Raw genomic sequence first — 23,084 nt, forward strand, 5'->3', positions numbered from 1 at the left:
TCAATTAATCCTTTCATAAATGGGCTAGCGGCTCTGTTTTCTCTAATACTTTTTCTTATCTCTTTGTAAGTGTTGAAAGTAATGGGTTCATGTACCTGATTGCCTTGTTGATCTTGCATCACTGGGCAGGACAAATGTTCCCCTTCTAATGCCACTTGCCTAAGACAGGGTCCCATAACTGTAGTGTATCCCTTGCCTTTTTTTCTCCAATTTATTGGAGGAGGAGGTTCAGGGAAAGCCTCTCTCTCCTCTGTGGCACCTTTAGCTGGTAATGGAGGGGCTGGGGGAGGAGGAGGAGGCGATAAGGTAGATGATAGTTCTTCCTCCCCTCCCTTTTTAGGCTCTTCTCTGTAGAGTGGGGCCAAAGCAGCCCTAACCAATAGTGTTGCAGGGTCCTTACTCATATTCCCATGAGTAATGTAAGGCTTATAACATTAAAGATGTTACTGGGACCCGTTGCCCTTGTACATGATGTTGTTTAAAATTTATTCCCACTTGTTCCCAGAGCTCTAGGTCTAACGTGCCTTTTTCTAGGAACCATGGGTTATGGAAAACAACAGTTTTGATTAGGTCCCTTAATTAGGCCTCTGAGACTGAGGCTCTGCTAGGTTTAAGCAGCTGTTTTAATACTTTTATATATTGTTGCTGTTGAGCTGATAATTGTTTGTCCCGTGACAAAACTCTAGCTTGAAAATCCCCTCAAACTTGGAAAGCCCCAGAAGGCACCAATTACTTACTGCGCAGTCACTTCACATTTGTTTTTGAGGGTTCCCTCACAATCCATCGTAGCGTTCCTCACATGGGGGCACCACCTGCTGGGTCTGTCCCGCAGACCCTGGCAGACAGATGAAGTGAGTACTCAGACACAGGTATGCAATGTAAGAGCAGCTGGGTGACTGCCTGGCTCTAGTGGCCAGAGAGCAGCCCTGAGAAGCTGCAGCTGCTTGCTTTTATTCAGTGCAGGCACAATGCGGAAAACCTGGAGCAAACACAACCTGTAGGTAATTAACATTCATTGTTTCCCTTTCAGGGAAGGTCATGCAGATAATCAAAGGTCAGTTCCTGATCGACATAAGTAAACAAGCTTGTTTAAGAAAAATCCCCCCACACTCCCTTGTACCTACTCCTTGCCCTCTGCCTCAGGGTTATAGAACAGCTGCCTGCAGCTATTGTCCCTCAGGGCTCTGCAGAACCCTCCAATCTTTCAGAAGGTTTGTGTCCTTTCCGTATAGTTTTTCCCACCACTTTGACCAATCCCCCACACAAATTGTTGGGAAACTCTCAACAGCAAGCAATTAATGTCACTACAAATTATCACACCAGAAGGTTAAGTTTTCAGCACATTGAGCTCTCCCTTTCCAGAAGTCCCTTATTTCATTCACATACACTTTCACTAAACTTCAGCTGAGTGTCTGCTCTCCCCATAACCCTGCATTGGTCAGAGGGTGGAGAGAGGGACAAGTCATTGCTCCTGTCCTCATGGGACTCTATGGACAAGATCCATAAAAGCTGTCTCAGTTTGTGAGAGGTAATGGCCAGATGGTTTTTTTTTTTGTTTTTGTTTTTGTTTTTGGGATAACGTGCCTAGTTATGCTGATATAGCCACATCACTACATAAGAGATAGGACACACTTTTTTCATTTCAATTCAAATAAAACTTTAAATTTTCATCTAGAACTTCCTTTGTCATAGGAGGAACCATTTGAATATCTTCAGTTACTTTTTAAGTGAAGGAGAAGGAAACACCTTTTTTTTCCCAATGCCTGCATTTAGAATTTTTCAGAAGATAATTTAGAAAAAATTTGTATAAGAGCCAAAGAGCCTCCAAAGGGAAACCATTATATAGAAATCCACTTGAATTTTATATTGCTCTTACATCCTGCAATCATATTCAACTTGCTTATTAGTTCTAGTAGCTTTTCTGTTGGTTCCATTTTTAAATAAATAATCATATTATCTGTAAAGACAGTTTTCAATTTGGATATCTTTTTTTTTCTTACTCTACTGTACTGGCTAGAACTCCTAGCACAATATTGAAGAGAAGTAGTGAAATTGGACATCCTTTTCTCATCCCTGTTCCCAGGGGGAAACCACCCAGAGTCTCATCATTTATTATGACATTAGCTGTAGCTTGTCATAGATGCTATTTATTAAGTTGATGAAGTTACTAGTTTGTTGATGGTTTTGATTAGTAATAGGTGTTGGATTTTGTCAAATACTTTATGTCCATCCATTGAGATAATCGTGTGTCTTTTCTCTTTTAGTTTGTGATATGGTTTGGCTCTGTGTCCCTACCCAACTCTCATGTTGAATTATAATTCCCAGTGTTGGAGGTGGGGCCTGGTGGAGGTGATTGGATCATGGGGTTGGTTTCTAATGGTTTAGCTCCATGCCCCTAGTGCTGTCTCATGATAGAGTCCTCACAAGATCTTTGTTTAAAAGCATGCAGCACCTCCCACTACTCTCTTCCTCCTGCTCCAGCCATGTAGGACATGTCAGCTTCCCCTTCACTTTCCACTGTGATTGTAAGTTTCCTGAGGCCTCCCACAGCTCATGCTTCCTGTACAGCCTGAAAAGCCATAAGCCAATTAAACCTCTTTTCTTTATAAATTACTCAGTCTCAGGTAGTTCTTTATAGCAATGTTAAAACAAACTAAAACAGCTTGTTGATTTGTTGCATCACATTGACTGATTTTCTTACTTTAAACCAATCTTGCATTCCCAGAACTTCACTTTGTCATGATGCATTTTTCCTTGGTATATATTGTTAGCATTCTATTTGATACATTTTTTTCATCTGTCTCTATATTTTTGAATGTGTGAATGACATTTGTTTTGTAATTTTTTTCTTATAATATTCTCTTATCAGGGTAAATATTGGACTTATGAATAAATTAATAAGTATTCTCTCCTCACACACAGGCAGTCATTAGTACTTATCTGTTTACTCTAAGTCTCTTCTCCACAAATCTCCAGTGTTCTATCTCAGTGTAACTCTCTACACTCTGGTACTGTTCACTGCAATGTCCTCAAGACTCCCAAGTTCTACCTGGGTTCTCCTCTGCACCATGGTCTGGAATCTCTCTGCAAACACTAAGCTAGAGCAATCACAGAGTTCATCTCACATTCCTTATCTCAGAGATCGTTGTTCATTGCTTTATGTTCAATAGCTTAAAAACCATCATTTCATATATTTTGTGTGACTTTCCAGCTGTTTCAAGGGAGAGGGTAAACATTACTTCTCTCACTTTATCTTGTTTCCAAGTGGAATCGGGGTCCAGAATTTTGAGTCTCAAAAGTCTTTTTTCTGACTTAACAGTCCTCTCCAAAGCAATGAGTGTGTCAGAATCCAAATCTTCAAATATAAGAATGATCATGAGATGAAATGAAATATTTAGAGGAAATATCAGTTAATATTTTAAAATGTCATACCAACACAAATGCCTTTTATTTTCACACTTCAATCTTGATCAGAAAGCCAAACTATAAACATAGAGATAAGGGACATTCCTATGATGTTTCCCAGCGATACATATGGGGAAAGCTCTCAATGACTAATGTAGATTTTGCAATAGACTTACATGAATTAAGATTGTTTAGAAAAGTGTTGTCCTCTCACCCAACCTGTTTTCTCTTCTGAAGCTGTGCACCTTTGTAGTTCAGAGTTTGAAGAAAGAATTTTCCAAGGTCTTTAGCTTCAACATTATATAACCCTATATTAAGCTCTAATCAAAACTGCTAAGTTACAACAGTTTTAATCAAACCAGGAATACAGACTTAACTGATGCAGTAGACTGAATGGTCTCATAAGATTAACTATGCATTTCTTATGGAAAGATTTGCAAACCTGTGATAATAATCCTAGCATACAAGTGCAGGACACTTTACTGTGTCAACAGTAAGTTAGGCCAGTGTAGTGATCTTTGTTGGTAACCTTACCAGCAACCATCATCATCTTTTGCTCCCAAAAGAGTCAAAATCTTCTTCAGATGTCTACTCCTTTTGCACAGAACCATGAGCCTTGGGGTTATCTTCCTGGATGGGTGTGATGGTAATCCATCTCATTGGCATTGATTGGTTCACATGTGGATAGATGACTTAGTATTTTCCAGAAAAAAGGAAGTGTTTCTGTTGGGAAGTCCTTAGTGAAAAAAAATTCAGTTCCATAGAAAGTTATAGGAAAGAAATAACTTCTCTTGTTCCATGTCTAGATGTAATACCTGATACCACTACAACAGTCCTGCTACCTACTTGAGGATGAAGGAAATGCCCAGGATGGTAGACTAGAGAAAAGGAAAGAGCTTTAACATCACTGAACTTCCAAATCAATCAACTTTGTGGCCTATTGTAGGCTGAACTCTGTTACGATGCAAGATAAACTTCCTTTTTAAGATGATTTGAGTTGAGATTATATTTCTTTATTTGAAATTATTCAATCATACAAATTTTGGTAACATTCTCGTTTCTAAAAAATAATCTGAGTTACTTATCTGACCCAACATAATTTCTAAGTGATCAAGCTAGTGATAGAACTTAGTTTTTCTGGCTTCAAGATTATTGGAGGATGGAGGGGAGGAATATCAGAAGTAAAATCTTTAAATAAAACGGGGGTGAATGACTGAAACAAAATTGCACTATGTGCTGGTAGAATTTTTTTTAGAGCAATGGATAACATCTAATCCTTTATCTTATCTTTTTTCTTAGCCTTCAGTCAGGCTCTCATTCCAGTTGTTAGATTGAATTTTCAGAAAAGAGGCAAATTGAAAAACGGAATTCTAACATTTTTTTAAAATTTAACTCTCACTGTGTCCTTCTTCTCCTTGGTATCTCTGATTATTTGCTGAGTTTTAGGGACTGAGGTTAACTAAGTTTCAAGAATGTGACTTATATAACCCCCACTTGGTTTCTGGCAACATTAAGATCTCACTTTTACTTGGAAACAATTGCCTCTGATTTAGCCCTGATGTTCCTTCATAGACAGAATGTCAGTTCCCTTGTTCACGCCATTACTCTTTAGAGTCTTCTAAATGGCCCACTCTCCTCATTGGCTTCCCTGGGTCCTATTGCCATTTGAGTTCACTGCTTGTAGATGTCATCTGAAATCACAGTTTAAGTTCTCTTTTCCTAATTTTAGAAATTTTCAGGCCAGGCACTGTGGCTCATGCCTGTAATCCCAGTGCTTTGGGAGGCCAAGACAGGTGAATCACCTGAGGCCAGGAGTTTGAGAACAGCCTGACCAACATGGTGAAACCCCATCTCTACTAAAAATACAAAATTAGCTGGGTGTGATGGCACATGCCTGTAATCCCAGCTACTTGGGAGGCTGAGGCAGGAGAATTGCTTGAACCCAGGCAGTAGAGGTTGCAGTGAGCTGAGATCGCGCCAGCGTACTCCAGCCTCAGCAACAAGAGTGAAACCGTCTCAAAAAAAAAAAAAAAAAAAAAAAAAAAAATCCAGTCACCAGATAGCCAAGATAGTGAATTCCTGATTATAAATGCTCATATATTTGTGAGCGGCAAATTCAAATTGTAATAGAGAATTAAGCTAGACGATTCTTTCATTTTTCTCCCTGTAATGGAAAATTCAGAAAGATCCTACATGCATGAGATGACAGTGGGCGGGGAGAGTTGATTAACATTTTCCTATCCTATTTGTGAGTTGACATGTTTTCCATAAAATATATCTCATTTCTGAAGAAATACTAATATTTGAGCAAAATAAAAAGTTATCTTTTGATCCTTAATCATTTTTAGTCTTTCATTTCCTGAAACTATCTTATATTCATGCTACAAACAATTTAGTTCATTTTAAGAATACATTGATTTATGGAAGCAGCAAGTAGAGAACATTGATTTGCAATTTCAGGAGCTTGAACTGAAAGCTGTTGATTACTGAGCCCTATTTGTAACCCAGAGGAGAATCTTGAAACCTAATTTTTAGAACTTTTGAACACAAGTCACTCCCACTAACTTCCACTGCCAGTGAGATGTTGGGAATTAAGTATGCATAGGAGTAATCTAAATTTCCTTCTGATGATGAATAGTAACTTAGTCTGTGTCTTCCGGGTATGGCCCCATTACTTGACTTAAAGCAGAGTTTACAATTCATAAGCACACGACCTTAAAAGTGTCTTCCCTAAATTACAAGTTTCTGCTCTTCAGTTCTAATACAGTCAAACTTGTCTCAAGTGAAAATTCCTTTAACCCGTTTTCCACTTTTGCTTGACACTCAGAGACACGTGATGGCCCTGACAGTTTTCCTTGATAACTGACAGCAGGTAAAATGGTCTGCATGGAAACTCACATGGGGAGGCTGATTAGGGGCATGAGAGGGCCAACCTCCACAATCCAACAAGTCCCCTGAGGTTGAGATTTGGATTCTGAAGGGATTCTTTCAGTGCTTGTCTATATACAAAGAATGTAGCCACCTGAACTCGAGAAGACAGACGAGAAAAATAAAATTCACCCTAAGTTATTACTAACTTCAAAGACTATGGAGTGAAAGCCCAAGTATAGAATAATGGGGTTGGAATTTAAAATGTCTTACGTCTAGAAATTTATGCTTTTACTCTAGTTCTTTTCTCTTATTTTTATTTATTTATTTACTTATTTTTGAGACAAGGTCTTGCCCTGTCACCCAGGCTGGAGTGCAGTGGTGCGATCTTGGCTCACTGCAGCCTTGACCTCCTGGACTCAAGTGATCTTCTTGCTTTAGTCTCTGCAGTAGCTGGGACTACAGGTGTGCACCACCCTGCCTGGCAAATTTTTTAATTTTTCTTTTTTTTTGGGGGGGGGGGCGGAGTTTCACTCTTGTCGCCCAGGCTGGAGTGCAATGGTGTGATCTCAGCTCACTGCAACTTCTGCCTCTGGGGTTCAAGCGATTCTTCTGTCTCAGTCTCCCAAGTAGCTGGGATTACAGCCACCCGCCACCGCACTCAGCTAATTTTTGTATTTTTTAGTAGAGACGGGATTTCATCACATTGGCCAGGCTGGTCCTGAACTCCTAACCTCTAGTAATCCACCTGCCTTGGCCTCTCAAAGTGCTGGGATTACAGGCATGAGCCACCGCGTCCGGCCTAATTTTTCTTTTGTAGAGAGAGGGTCTCGCTATGTTGACCAGGCTTGTTTCAATCTCCTGGCCTCAAGAGATCCCCCAGCCTTCACCTCCAGGGTAGCTGGGACCACAGGCAGGAATCACCATGCCCAGCTAATTTTTGTGTGTGTTGGGGGCGGGCAGTTTGTAAAGATGGGGTGTCGCTATTTTGCCCAGGCTGCTTTAAACTCTTGGGCTCAAGTGTTCTTCCTTCTTCGGCCTCCCAAAGTGCTGGGATTAAAGATGTGAGCCTAATTTATTTCTTAAAACAGGAACACTGCGTTACACTGTTAATAGAAATCCAGTAGTACCTACCGTCATAGGAAGTAACTACAGGAAATAAGTGATGTGCAAATTAATGTGATAAAATGTTACAAAATCACAGCTGTTCTTTTCTGCAGAGGCTTCCGAGTCTGGGTTTGGCTCTCTCTCTAAAACATCTTACAAATTCACTGACACCAAATAGTCTCTCTCTTTTATGTAATCAAAAGGTCTGAAGGACAATTGAAATGGAAATATGTGATTTAATGTTATTTAAGGAGGCATCTGGTGCCACCTAAAACCTAAAGTCGCCCAGCATTGATGCGGGCGTGTGTGTCTTCTGCCCTGGGAAACACTGATGTGGTCTAACAGCTTCATTTTACTGATGAGATTTTAGCACAGAGGATGTGATTTATTCAAGGTCTTTGGCAAAAGAAGCACCAGAATACAAGTCTTCAGTGTTTAAGTTCACAATCATTTAGCTATACCTCATCAATTTCTAAAAATACCAAGAAGGATATGAACAGACACTTCTCAAAAGAAGACATTTATGCAGCCAACAAACATGAAAAAAAGCTCATAATCACTGGTCATTAGAGAAATGCAAATCAAAACCACAATGAGATACCATCTTGAACCAGTTAGAATGGTGATCATTAAAAAATCAGGAAACAACAGATGCCGGAGAGGATGTGGGGAAATAGGAATGCTTTTACACTGTTGGTGGGAATGGAAATTAGTTCAACCATTGTTGAAGAGAGCTTGGCAATTCCTCAAGGATCTAGAACCAGAAATACCATTTGACCCAGCAATCCCATTACTGGGTAAATACCCAAAGGATTATAAATCATTCTACTATAAAGACACATGCACACGTATGTTTATTGCAGCACTATTCACAGTAGCAAAGACTTGGAACCAACCCAAATGCCCATCAATGATAGACTGGATAAAGAAAATGTGGCACATATATACCATGGAATACTATGCAGCCATAAAAAATCAGTTTGTGTCCTTTGCAGGGACATGGATGAAGCTGGAAACCATCATTCTCAGCAAACTAACACAGGAACAGAAAACCAAACACCGCATGTTCTCACTCATAAGTGGAAGTTGAACAATGAGAACACATGGACACAGGGAGGGGAACATTACACACTGAGGCCTGTCAGAGGGTAGGGACTAGGGGAGGGAGAGCATTAAGAGAAATACCTAATGTAGATGACGGATCAATGGGTGCAGCCAACTACCATGGCACAAGTATACCTATCTAACAAACCTGCATGTTCTGCACATGTATCTCAGAATTTAAAAGTATAATTTTTAAAAAAAGAAAAATAAATAAATTCTGAAATCTTGAGATTACAATACAAATTACATGGATGTGTGCTAGAACAATCCATGTACCTGAGCATTCTATGCCCAGCAATGTGCAGAGACATCAGTTTCTGGAAAAGAAATGGGTTGGTGCGGTGACTCATGCCTATAATCCCAGCACTTTGGGAGGCCAAGGCGGGTGGATCACCTGAGGTCAGGAGTTCAGGACCAGCCTGGCCAACATGATAAAACCCTGTCTCTACCAAAAATACAAAAAAATAAAAAAATTAGCTGGGTGTGGCGGTGGGCCCCTGCAATCCCAACTACGTGGGAGGCTGAGGCAGGAAAATGGCTTGAACTCAGGAGGTGGAGGTTGCAATGAACCAAGATTGCGCCATTGCACTCCAGCCTGGGCAACAAGAGTGAAACTCCATCAAAAACAACAGCAACAACAACAACAACAAAAAGAAGCACAGAAATGGTACTTGTGAAGTTTATAACCTGATAGCAAAAATAGGTCATTCCAAAACATTGATTTGTAATTTCAGAAGCTCTAACTGAAAGCTGTTGATTCCTGAGCCTTATTTGTAATCCAGAGGAAAATTTTGAAACCTACCTTTTGGAGCTTTTGAACACAAGTCACTCTCACTAACTTTTTTTTTTTTCCTGTCACTGAATAACCTACCACCGTAAACTACATGGTATAAAACGGGACAGCAAAGAAGGCCCAAAGCCAACATCTGATTGGCTGTCAGATTTTGTAAATGAAGTTTTATTGAAACACAGCCACACCCATTATTTTCTATTGTATATGCTTGCTTTTTCACTGTAATGGCAGAATTAAATAATTGCAACAGGGACTGAATGACCCTCAAAGACAAGTATTTCCTGGCTGCTCCCTTACAGCAAGAGCTTGCAATCTCTTGGTGGAAAACAATAAAATATGTTTGAGCCAACTTAAGTGCCCAGTACTGTGCTGGGGTGAAGACAGACACTAATGTATAAACAGACCTAATGTCTGTCCCTGCAAAGTGTACACTCAAAGACCCAGCTTTGGGGGGGGTTTTGTTTTTTGTTTGTTCATTGTTCTTTTCTTAGCACCATCACCAATAAATACATGCAAAACTAAGAACTCAATTATCTGATATGGAGAAAGCATGTTGCTCACTCCAAATGTAATAAAGTCCATTGCCTGGATGCAAATGCTTCTTGTGGGTGTTGACTCATGATTTTCATTCACTAAAATGATCCTGTACCTTCGCCTCAGTTTCTCCACTGTTAAACAGAATTCTTTCTTTCTCTGAACATGTCAGCACTTGGAACTGGCAGATCATGGTAGTATCTGGAGGTGAAGAAAGACTTGCTTCATTTCTGCCTATAGAAAATCATTGTGTCTTCAGGTAAAACTTGATTTTTTTTCCTTATATTTCCAAATAGACTTTATGATTGTATTTAGGATTGGAAGTCATCACATAAAACATTAAAATGATCCTGACCTCTTAGTCTGATACAAAGGCAACTTGTATATTCATGGACTTTGTTTGCATATATAACACTGATTAGCTTACTGTGAATGGTGTCCACGCACCATTACTGGATCATGGCCTCCAGCCTTTCTTGGGAGAAAAAAATTATACTTACTTTTTCCCTATCACTGGTTTCCTTCCTAAAATTGTAATTCAAATCTGCAGCTTTAATTCCTTGCAGAGCTGAGACATTAGTGGTGGGTGGAAAGACATCCATCCGTCTTAGGCTGATAATGCCCTTAATATGCCGGGGGCTTTGTGAGCTGTGGCTTATGATCAATTATGCAAGTTCGTTCTTCCACACCTCTAGGCTCAGACGTGAAGTCCATGTCGTAAGTAGTGAGAGCTGGTCCCTGTGGTCCTAAGTTAAAAGGTTTGCTAAAAACACTAAGAACCAGCAGCTACTGGCCCACCAGGCCAAACGCACGGCGTGCAGACCACTCCTCTGGAACATGCCAGTGCAGCTCAAATCCCAGATCAAATCTGGAGGTTTTAGCCTGATGTCTGTAGGTTACATTGGTTCTCAAAGTTCTGTTTCTGAGCCTCTTTGCTTCTTTCAGTGTTGATTTATGCAATGTTAAAAACTCAATTGAAATAGTTGCTAACATAAAAATAAAGAGATTTCAAATCAAATGTAAGATTTCTGGTATCTCTTGAAAAAATCAGAGTACCTGTTAATACAAGGACCTCCTGTCTTAATGATGACAAGGTCACTCTCCTTTTGCCTTTGACATCTGGCCACTGTCCCCTCCTTTACCTGAAGCTCGCAGACATTTTCATATGCCTGATTCTAAAGTTGTACATGTGCAAAACATTCATACTTCCCGATGTGGTTTGGCTGTGTCCCCACTCAAATCTTACCTGGAATTGTAATGATCCCCACATGTCAAGGGTGGGGCCAGGTGGAAATAATTGAATCATGGAGACAGTTTCCCCCCAAACTGTTCTCATGATAGTGAATAAGTCTCATGAAATCTGATGGTTTTATAAACGGGAGTTCCCCTGCACAAGCTCTCTTGCCTGCCACCATGTAAGACATGCCTTTAATGGACTCAAACCTCTTTTTCTTTATAAATTACTCAGCCTCAGATATGTCTCTGTTAGCAGCACGGGAACAGACTAACACACTTACATATCTAATCAGGGCCCATTTACTTTTCAGTAATATTATTTACAATGCCTTCTTTCAAAAACAAACAAATAAGCAAACATTTGGGGATGCTCACAGCCACTTGGCAGTTACTCCCCATGTTGGCAGCAAGCATTCTGGGGTCAGCCTTTCTGGTGTAAAACCTGGCCTTGATGCTTGTACACCTGTGTGGAAGCCGGCAAGCCCAGCTGCTTCTCTCTGTATCAGTTTCCTCATCTGTGGGGAAATGGGGATAGTATTAATATATACTTTGTAGAGTTACTGCGAGGGATTCATGGGATAATTTGTATGAAGTGCATAGGGCACAGCTTGGAAGAACAGAACCTCGTGATACAGGTTGGCAGTTACTACCGTTATAACCACTATTACCTTATCACAAATGACCTCCTGCAAGTGACTGCTGTTCTCAATTCTTCTTTCCCATGACTGACTTTCGCCTGCACTCTGCTGGGCACCGAATCACACTCTAAACTGCTTTACAGACTCTAGCTGAAGTGATTTCACCACAAATAAGATCATGTTGTCTAGATACTTCAGCAGCTTTACGGTCTTTCTTTTGCTCTTTTAATGAAGACAGTGCAACCCAGTGAAGTCCATGATGCCCAGTGTGGTCTGGTGCCTGTCCCTCTCCAGCCTCAGCTCCTCCCTGCCCCAGCTCCCTTTGTGTTTCCATCCGCAGGAACCTTCTTTGGGTTGCTGGTATCCACACGGACTCTGTGCTCCAGGCCTTTTGCTCATGCGGCACTCCTTTTGTGGGTGCTCTCCTCTCCCCTCTGCACCTCCTAAACATCTACTTGTTCTTCTCTTGACAGCTCAGTGATGTAAGATATTTCTTCTCAGTCCCTTTGCAAGCTGGGGACCTCCAGCTGGCAATGTCCCACCAGGCCCCACTTAGCCATGCTGGCGTACCCTGCTAACCTGTGGTATAGCTTGTACCCGCGTTCAGTGGTTCCCAAGCTCTTGTTCCACACCCAAGAAGAATGAGGATATGTGGAACATTGAAGGGAAGAGGGCAGAGAAGAATTTTATTGAGTGACAAAACAGCTTTCAGTGGAGAGGGCATGTTGGGGATGGTCCCTGACCCCAGCAGTTGGGTGATTCTCGCCTCCCCGTGTAGCTGCATCTGGGGTTTTTATGGCCCTAAGTGGTATTGGAAAAGGCAACATTCGATTGATTAAAAGGCATTATTCAGAAAGAATCAATCGGGAAAGGGCAGGAACAGAAGTTCTCACTCTGGGTCATGGGTTTCATTTGGGATCAGCAGTCTGGGCTTTTGGCCTTCATTCTGTTTTTGGCTTGAAGGTGGTTTCAACTGAGATCCATCCCTGTCTGTCTAGGCATTTTGCTGCCTCCTGTCACTAACATTGGTAGACACATTCCCACAGAAGCCTCTTTGACATCCCAAAGGGATGCAGTCTTCCCTCTTCTGCTATTAGGGGACCATGTGCTGCTCCCTAGCAGCTCTTATCACTGATAAAAAGATAAGTTTCATGTTTGGCTCTGAGATCATTTGTTTATTTTTCCTTCATTATGCTGGGGCAGAGGCCAAGTCAAGTTTCACACACTCTTGTGTCCTCAGGACCCAGCACAGAGCTGGGGCCCAGTAAACATGGGACCAAAGGAACAACTGACAGGGGCTGACTTGCATTTAATTAAATCAGTTGAACTCATTTAAATCCTAAAGTGAAGCTCTTTGTAATGCAAATCGCTGCCCCTGATTTATTTGTAATGTTAGTTTCCTTTTCACCTAGCAAGTTACTAGCAGTGAATTATGTCCCCAGTGCTAGTCTTTTGGGAAATAAATGAACTAATTCTAGTTCAGTTGGGATTTCTCACCTTAAAAATAGCTCCACATTTCATGTGCCACTAACAGTTTTAAACGAAGTAATTTGGTTCTGTGTTTGCCCTGAAGAGAGGAATCTTATTCTACGTGACAGTCTTCTTGAAGAATGATCCTGGTGAAGTGATTTTTTTTTTCTCTTTCCCTCTTTACCCCATGTACCCCAAAGCCTAGAGATCTATAATTGAAATGACAATGGTCCCCCAAAAGTCTTCATGTCCTAATCCCTGGAAGCTGTGATTATATTACTTTCAGCGGCAAAATGGGATTAAGGTTTTGGATGGAATTAAGGTTAGATGGGGAGATTATCCTAGGATTATCCTGATTAAGGCCAGGTGCTGTGGCTCACATCTGTAATCCAGCACTTTCAGAGGCCAAGGTGGTTGGATCACTTGAGGTCAGGAGTTCAAAACCGGGCTGGCCAGCATGGTAAAACCCCATCTCTACTAAAAATACAAAACAATTAGCTGGACGTGGTGGCAGGCACCTGTAATCCCATCTACTCAGGAGGCTGAGGCAGGAGAATCGCTTGAACCTGGGAGGTGGACGCTGCAGAGCCAAGATCTTGCCACTGCACTCCAGCCTGGGTGACAGAGCAAGACTCCATCTCAAAACAAAAACAAAATGATTATCCTGATTATTCAGGTGGTCCCAATGTAATCACAAGGGTCCTTAAAAGTGGAAAGGGAGGCAGAAGAGGGAGGACAGAGAGATGGCAGCATGAGACAAACTTAGCTAGGAGTTGCTGGTTTTGTAGATGGAAGGGGCCAGGAGCCAAGGAATATAGGCAGCTGCTGGTGTAGCAGTCTTTTTCTCCTTAGATCAGCTAGGTCCAAGTTCTTGTCTCACGGCCAGGAAAATTTAGGCTCATGGACACCAGAGAGTGAGTGGAGTAGAATTTATTAAGCAAAAGGAAAATTTTCAGTGGAGATGGAATGAGAGGGGTGGTTCCCCCACCCAAAGGCAGGAAGGTCCCCATGTGGCTGCATCTGGGGCCTTTTAAGGACTCAGAATGGAGAGTTCGTGCTGATGGGTTTGTGAGTGTGCAAAAAAGGTTAAGGCAAAGACACCACTCAAAAGTGGGCAGAACAGTGCAGAAAACCAGTTAGAAAAGGGTAGATATATGTAAAATAGGTAAAGGGTGGGGATCAATCAGAGGAAAGTTCACCAGATGAGAAGATGAGTTCTCAATCTGGTCTGAGGATTTAACTTGTGGCTTGGTTTTTAGGCCTTACACTGTCTTCGGCTTGGAGATGGGGTTTCACAAAGGACCTGCCCCTATCTGCCTAGGCATTTGGCTGCCTCCTGCCTCTCTCACAAGCTGGAAACCCCAAGAAAACGGATCATCCCCTATAATGTCCAGAAAGAAACACAGTCCTGCAGACACCTGAGCTTTAGCCCAATGAGCTCTGTGCAACACTTCTGCCTTTCAGAATTCTAAGTTAATAAAGTTAAGTTTTAAGTCACTAAGTTGGCAGAAATTTCTTACAGCAGCAATAGGAAAATAATCCAGGTACACCACATGTTACTGCATCTCACTTTATTGTGCTTCCCAAATATGCATTTTTTACAAATTGAAGGTTGTGGCAACCCTGCCTCAAGCAATTCTACAAGTGTCATTTTTTTCCAACAGTGTTTGCTCACTTCAAACTCTGTGTCACCTTTTGATACCTCTCACAATATTTCAAACGTTTTCATTATTATTATCTCTGTTACGGTGATCTGGGATCGGTGATGGTACTATTGAAATTGTTTTGGGATGCCACAAATGGCACCCACACAAGATGATCAATTTAATTGATAAATGTATGTGTTCTGACTGCCTCACCAAGCCGACATGTCCCTGTCTCTCTTCCTCTCCTCAGGTCTCTCTATTCCCTGAGAAAAAAACAATCCTGAAATTAGGCCAGTTAATAACCCGACAACAGCCTGCCTGCATTCAAGTGAAAGAAGAGTTGGATGTCTCTCACTTTTAATCAGAAGCCAGAAAAGATTAAGCTTAGTGAGGAAGGCATGTTAAAAGCCAAGACAGGCTTAAATCTAGGCCTCTTAGGCCAGACACCCAAGTTGTAAATACAAACAAAAAGTGTTTGAAGGACATTAGAAGTGCTACTCCAGTGAACACACGAATGATAAGAAAGCAAAACAGCCTCCTTGGTGATACGGGGAAAGTTTTAGTGGTCTGGATAGAAGAACAAACCAGCTACAACACTCCCTTAAACTGAAGCCTAGCACAGGGCAAGGCCCTGACTCTCTTTAATTCTATGAAGGCTGAGAGAAAAGAGGAAGTTACAGAAGAAAAGTTGGAAGCTAGCAGAAGTTAGTTCATGAGGTTTAAGGAAAGAAGCCATCTCTAGAACTTAAAGGAGCAAGGTGAAGCAGCAAGTGCTGATGGAGAAGCTGAAGCAAGTTATCCAGAAGATCTAGCTAAGACCATTGATGAAGGCTACATTAAACAACAGATTTTCAATGTAGACAAAACAGCCTGCTATTGTAAGAAGATGTCATCTAGGACCTTCATAGCTAGAGAGAAGTCAATGCTTGGCTTCAAAGCTTCAAAGTACAGGCTGATGCTCTTGTTAGGAGCTAATGCAGCTGGTGACTTTAAGTTGAAGCCAATACTCCATTCTGAAAATCCTAGGGCCCTTAAGAATTATGTTGAATAGACTCTGCCTGTATTCTATAAATTCTATAAATGAAACAACAAAGGCTAGGTGACAGGACATGTGTTTACAGCATGCTTACTGAGTGTTTTAGGCCTGTTGTTGAGACCTACTGCTCAGGAAAAAAGATTCCTTTCATATTACTGTTCATTGGCAATGCACCTGGTCACCCAAGAGCTCTGATGGAGATATAAAAGGAAATTAATGTAGTTTTCATGCCTGCTAATACAACATCCATTCCACACCCCATGGATCAAAGAGTAATTTTGGCTTTAAAGTTTTATTATTCAAGAAATACATTTTGTAAGGATATAGGTGGCTTAGATGGTGATTCTTTTGATGGATCTGGGTAAAGTAAATTGAAAGCCTCTGGAAAGCATGCACCTTTCAAGATGTCATTAATAACATCTATGATTCATAGGAGGAGGTCCAAATATCAACACTAAGAAGAATTTGGAAGAAGATGATTCCAACCCTCATGCCTGACTTTGAGGGATTCAATGCTTCAGCAAAGGAAGTGACTGCAGACATGGTAGAGATAGCAAGAGAGCTAGAATTAAGAGTGGAGCCTGAAGATATGACTGAATTGCTTAAATTTCACGATAAAACTGTAACAGATGAGAAAAATTGCTTCTTATGGGTGAACAAAGAAAATGGTTTCTGAGATGGAATCTACTCCTGGGGAAGATGCTATGAACATTGTTGAAGTGACAACAAATAATTTACAATATTATATAAAGTGAATTGATAAAGTAGCTGCAGGATTTTCCAGGATTGACTCCAATTCTGAAATAAGTCCTACTGTGGGTAAAATGCTATCAAACACCAGTGCATGCTACAGAGAAATTTTTTGTGTAAAGAAGAGTTGGTCTATGTGGCAAACTTCTCTGTGGTCTTATTCCACAAAATTGCCACAGCCACCATCCTGATCAGTCAACCACCATCAACGTCTAGGCAAGCCCCTCCATCAGCAAAAAGACTATGATTGGCTGAAGGCTCAGATGAGCATTAGCATTCTTTTAGCAATAAAGGGATTTTTTAAATTAAGGTGTATTTATTGTATTTTTTAGACATAATGCTATTGCACTCTTCATAGACTAGGATATAGTGTGAAGACAACTTTTAAATGCACTGAGAAACCAAATAAATTTGTGTAACTTGCTTTATTGCAATATTCAGTTGATTGTGGTGATCTGGAACCAAGCCCACAATATCTCCAAGGTTGGTCTGTGCAAGGTCTACACCAACAACCCACACAGCAAAGTCATGAAATCTACTCTGTAGGTCAGATTAAGGTTTCCCTGTCAAGCGATTGTGCCCAGATGAAATTAATTCTTTCTTCCTTTACAAAGGCTTTACAGCACATTGTACACCTAATATAGCAGATTCTCTAAACTGCCTCTCTAACATTCCTCCTCTACTTTTTTGTTGGCTTTACAGAATCCTTATTTTATTCTGAACATTATATGCCTAGCTTAATTTTTTTCCATCACCCCATTCTTCCTTGCACCTGGGGTGGCCAGTTGATCCCATTCTGGCCCATGAGACACTGTCATAAGTTTATGGAAGGGTGGTAGTTCTGGAAATGGTTTTGCTGTCCTAATAAAGTGCAAGACATGACTGTCATTACTCCTTTTACATTCTTCTTCTTCTTCTTTTTTTTTTTTTTGGATGGGAATGTGATTGCTGGAGCTTCAGCAGCCGTTTGCAACTATGAGGAAAATGTCCATAAAATTGAAAAGACATTCACCTAGATTATACTGAGGAGATACGAAAGTAAACCAAAAAATCTCTACATTTATTGATATAAGGAAAACAATTCTCTATGTATGCTATTAAGGTTATCCTATTGCTATTGTGATTGATATCCAATAGCACAGTACAACACTCACCACAGTGTACAGTCATTACAGAGAATAATGGAAATGTCCATCTCTTCTATTTGAGTTTAAGTTCTTGGGGGGCATTCTCCATTCCTCTGCATTGCTCAAAGTCCCTGGCACAGTATCTGCTCTGCTTTCTTGAGTCAATGGTGAGAAATATCCACATTGATTGAGTTATCTACAAGAATACTGAAAATTATCCTAGGAATCTAATTCAACAAGAATTTATAAACCCTTGCTGTGTGCCAATCATTGTTCCTGATTCTGGACTTAACAGGGGAATAAAGTACTGCTCCTACCCTAAAAAAATTCACAGTGTCCTGGAGAGAAAAAACAACTTCTCAAATACAAGGTGGTAAGTGCTGCAATAAGGGTATGTAAAATATAGCAGTAACACACCATTGACAAAGGTGTTTGTCATTAACTGCTTTCAGCTATAGCAAATGCAGTCTCAACAGGCTTATTCAAAAGAAGTTCATTATGTCCGTTAGGAAGACTAAAAACCAAGTGGGTCCCCAAGTGTGTTGACTCAGTGGCTAAACCACGACAACAGGGGCTGAGGTCCTCAGTTTCTCTATTGAAGTTCGTGACGGTTTCCTCTATAGGTTGGTAGCCAGAGGGTGGCAGAAGTTCCAGAAGCTCCATAGAGATATGGCAATATGCACAGAACTGTTTCCTTCTTTCTCTGGCTGTCCCTTGGGAGAAAGGAACATTTTCCTAGAACTCCATAGCAGAATTCCCCTCCCACCTTATTAATCAAAGTTGGGAGCTGGGTGAGGAAATGGGATTACCTTGGTACAAATCAAACTCATGCTGGTGCCAGATTGAGGGGTCAGGTCCCCAGAGGCACATGGATGTGGTCAGAAAGAGGGGGGTTGCCTTCAGTTGGGAAGAAAGACAAGGGTAATAGGTTGTGGGAAGGCAACTCACACTTTCCACTATGGACATGAAGTTCTGTGGAGATTCAGCATTTGGTAGTTGGGTAGTTTGTTTAAATTACAAACATTTAATAGAATACTTACAGACCGGGTGTGGTGGCTCACACCTCTAATCCCAGCACTTTGGGAGGCTAAGGTGGGTGGATGACTTGAGGCCAGGAGTTCTAGCCCAGCTTGACCAACATGGTGAAACCCCATCTCTACTAAAAATACAAAAATTAGCTGGGAGTGGTGGTGGTCGCCTGTAATCCCAGCTACTTGGGAGGCTGAGGCAGGAGAATTGCTTGAATCCAGGAGGCCGAGTTTGCAGGGAGCTGAGATCATGCTACTGCATTCCAGCCTGGGTAACAGAGCAAGATTCTGTCTCAAAACAAACAAACAAACAAAAATAGCACATTTACGTTTAATAGTTAGTTTGTTTAAACTACAAAACATTAGGGAATGAGTTATAGTGAGTCACCTCAGAAGTTACAAAGCTGTCATTTGCTTGTACCTATTTTTTAGTATTTTGGAAATTTCTACGCTGACTTCTCATTTTTTTGTGTCTCTTTTTTATTTTTTTTTTCCTTTTTTGGAGATGGAGTCTCGCTTTTTACCCAAGCTGGAGTGCAGTGGCATGATCTCAGCTCACTGCAACCTCCGCCTTCCAGGTTCAAGTGATTCTCCTGCCTCAGCCTCCCAAGTAGCTGGGATTACAGGTGCGGGCCACTACACCCGACTAATTTTTGTAGTTTTAGTAGAGACTAGGTTTCACCATGGTGGCAAGGCTGGTCTTGAACTCTTGACCTCAAGTGATCTGCCCACCTCGGCCTCCCAAAGTACTGGGATTACAGGCATGAGCCACCGTGCCCAGCCCTCAGTGTGTTTTTTAATATAATAAAGAAACTGAAGAAGTATCAGTTTTTAAGAAGAAAAAGCATTTTCAAACGGAAACTAAAGATTATTTCACCATAATCCTGTCTGCTTCTGGAAGAGTGTGAAGACTATTCTAAAAAATTCAATTAAGCAGTTCAATTACCCAGTGTGTATTGAGAATTTACTATGTACTAGACAAGTTGGCATTTGAAAATTTAAACATAAGGAAAAGAGTCACGCTGACTGTCCTTTCTTCCACATGCACAATTTAGAACATTGATGCCACTTTATCAAACCACAGCTATTTGCTGCATCCCTACTATGTGCAAGGCATGTTCCTAGAAGTGCTGACAATTTGAGAAATGCATTTCAATAGGGATAAATAAAAATGATTTTTTAAATGTATTTGCTTTGATGGATGTTGATTATCAATTGAGATCAAGTTATTGAAGATTCAGTTTAAGGAGGAAGCTATAAATATTGAGGATTCTTGAAGCTGAAAGTGCTTGAGCACACAGAATTGAAAGGAAGGATGAAGAGTCATTTAGCTGTTACATAGGGAGAAAATAGAAATTAGACACTATCCCAGCAGTATCAGTTCTCCCAGAAAAAACCACCAAGCTTGCTCCTTCCCCCTGAGGTTTGCGGTCTCCAAAGCATTTCTTCATCCCTAATAATCCAATGTCTAAGGGGCTCCATTTACATAAAACATAATGTGACGATGCCCCTAGAGTCACATAACCAAGTGACCTGCCTCTACCACACACACCAAAATGCTCTAAATTCACCTCCCTGGCACAGAGGTATTGAAGGAACCTGCAATTTGCCACCTGGAATCCCCACAACACCAGACTCACAGCTGGCCCTGACCTGACCTCATTAAAAACACTCCAGTAAACGGATTCCTCCATCAGCCATCTGACCTAGACCTCAGCGTGCTGCCCTGTCCCCTGTGCTTGCCTCTCCATCTTAAAACCTTGCAACGACTGCAGTTTTCTAGGAAGCCAGCAGCTTAAATGCTTCCATAGCTTCTCCATTCTGAACCGAATACCAGGCACCTCTTTTGCACTTAGCAGCTGTGAGGTCCTCGGGCAGATGGGTGGAACCCAGAGGGTGCAAGTAGAAACCAAGACTTGTGAGTGTCTGGTTTTAATATTGGGAAGGACCCTGGATGTCATGCAATAGCCTCTCATTCAGATTCAAAGAGGAGACATGGGGGACCCAACCTCACAGCCTCTGCCTCTGAATTGCAATTCGGAATTCTTTCTACTACTGCTGAATTTCCCTATGCAGGTAGCAGATTGGGGAAGTTCAGGTGTCCCGAGTAAGAGGACATGATATCTTCATTTCAGCCATTGGACAGTTTGTTTTTCAGCAAACATCCTGTGTCTCTGGGACAGAGCACTTGGCTGTGCTCAGAAGAAGGGCCCAGGCCTTCTACACATGGCTTCATGGAGGGATGACACTATTGATCTGGTCATATTCTGCCTTCTCCTCCCTGTTTCTTTTTTCTTTTTCCCTTTTTCTTTTCTTTTTGTTTTTTATTTTTTCGATGGAATCTTGCTCTGTGTCACCCAGGTTAGAGTGCAGTGCTGCAATCTCGGCTCACTGCAGTCTCCACCTCCCAGGTTCCAGCGATTCTCCAGCCTCAGCCTCCCGAGTAACTGGGATTACAGGTGCACACACCACCACGCCCAGCTACTTTTGTATTTTTAGTAGAGACAGGGTTTCACCATGTTGGCCAGGCTGGTCTCCAACTCCTGACCTAAGGTGATCCACCCACCTCTGCCTCCCAAATTGTTGAGATTGCAGGTATGAACTGCCACACCTGGCCATCCTTCCTGTTTCTTGAATTTCCAAAGAGAAAGATTTTATTCAGGTTTTACCCAGGGACATTTTGAGATATAGAAGATAGGTGATGCCAACGATTAGTTGTGATTTGGATCAGGGACTAATAAGATAAAGTGACATTCTCTCAGATTCAAAAAGTGATTCAGAAAAATACACAATTCCAGGTGCTGGGTCTCCAGGCTCTTCCCCAGGTGCCTGGATTCCAACTTTTGTAGCCTAAATGTTCAACTGACAGAACGGGCTATCTCTGTGAAGGTTTGCCAGGGAAGAAAGTACAAAGCCAGGCAAACATTGTGGTTGCTACCACTTACGTTTTTCCTAAAATAGTATGCAAACTTAATGCGTATGTGAACAAAGCCCTCCCCCTTCAGCTCCCATTCCATTGCTGTTGGGGTCTGGGGTTTTTGACTTGAAAATGAAGTATCTTAGAATTAAACAGGGCCAGTCCAAAAGCTTTTCTTACTAGCAGCCTGAATTAACACCCTGGCCAAAATCATTCTGCTATTTTTCTGATACATGCTTAGATGCCATATTCCAATGTATTCCAATCTCTAGAACCAGACGGTACTAGTCAAATCCCTAACACCAAGGTTTCTTTACTCATATAAATTCACGCAGGCACAGTCAGCATGAGGTTTGCTTTTGAACACCTGGGCTGGTGGGGGCAGGGAAGTGGCTTGTATGACTATTTTCCCGAACTGTCCATTTCAATTAGGTCTCTCTGGATCCTTTAGAGAAATCAGCAATTGTTACAGTAGGTGCAGACTGAGAGACACAGGGCACAGAAAGGTCTGGAGAATGTCTAAGTGGAGCCTAGTCATAGACTCTTTAGGAACTAATAACATCAGCCACATGGTGATTAGAAGGCCTTTCCCCTGACATCCCCTCAATCAAGTAATTCATAACCAGCAAATCTCCAAGCTCACTGCAAACACTACTTACTGCTTAATTTTTTAAAAAAAGAAGTACTGTGATGATAGGGAAGACGGAAAATGCAGTCTTATAATAAATATATTCCTGTAAACACAGGTTTGTAGCTTTAAAAACTTTTGTAAACGATCTCACCAGGTGTGGTGGTGGCTCACACCTGTAATCCCAGCACTTTCGGAGGTCAAGGTGGGGGGATCGCTTGAGCCCAGGAGTTCAAGACCAGCCTGAGAAACATAGTGAGACCCTGTCTCTTCTAAAAATTAAAATAAAATAAAAATAGCCAGGCATAATGGCACATGTCTGTGGTCCCAGCTACTTGGCAAGCTGAGGTGAGAGGACAGCTTGAGCCCAGGTGGTCGAGGCTGCAGTGAGTCATGATGGTGCCACTGCACTCCAGCCTGGGCAACAGAGCAAGACCCTATCTCAAAAAAAGTGTATATTTATTTATATATAAAATGTGTGTGTGTGTATATACACACACACATACACACACACATATATATATACACACAAGGTAAGTATGTATGTGTCTAATGTGTGTATATATATGTGTGTGTGTGTATATATATATACACATGAAATGATACGTGTAGCTGACATGGTCCCAGCTACTATATGTGTGTGTGTGTGTATATATATATGCACCATATATAGTGTGTGTATATATATACCATATACATATATACACACACACATACATATACATATATAGGTATATGGCCAGGAGCTGTGACTCACACTTTGGGATCCCAACATTTTGGGAAGCCGAGGCAAGTGG

General features: G+C 41.3%; 1 long non-coding RNA gene across 1 annotated transcript; it reads left to right on the forward strand.

The window, feature by feature from the left end:
- Positions 1-12,029: 12,029 nt before the first annotated feature.
- LOC139356513 (uncharacterized) lies at positions 12,030-14,916 on the forward strand. Its single transcript, XR_011608475.1, has 3 exons — positions 12,030-12,167; positions 13,259-13,304; positions 14,415-14,916. It is a non-coding gene; the product is annotated as an uncharacterized lncRNA (long non-coding RNA).
- The last annotated feature ends 8,168 nt before the right edge of the window (positions 14,917-23,084 follow it).

The sequence above is a fragment of the Macaca nemestrina genome, chromosome 10, assembly GCF_043159975.1.
Source record: "Macaca nemestrina isolate mMacNem1 chromosome 10, mMacNem.hap1, whole genome shotgun sequence".
NCBI lineage: Eukaryota > Metazoa > Chordata > Mammalia > Primates > Cercopithecidae > Macaca > Macaca nemestrina.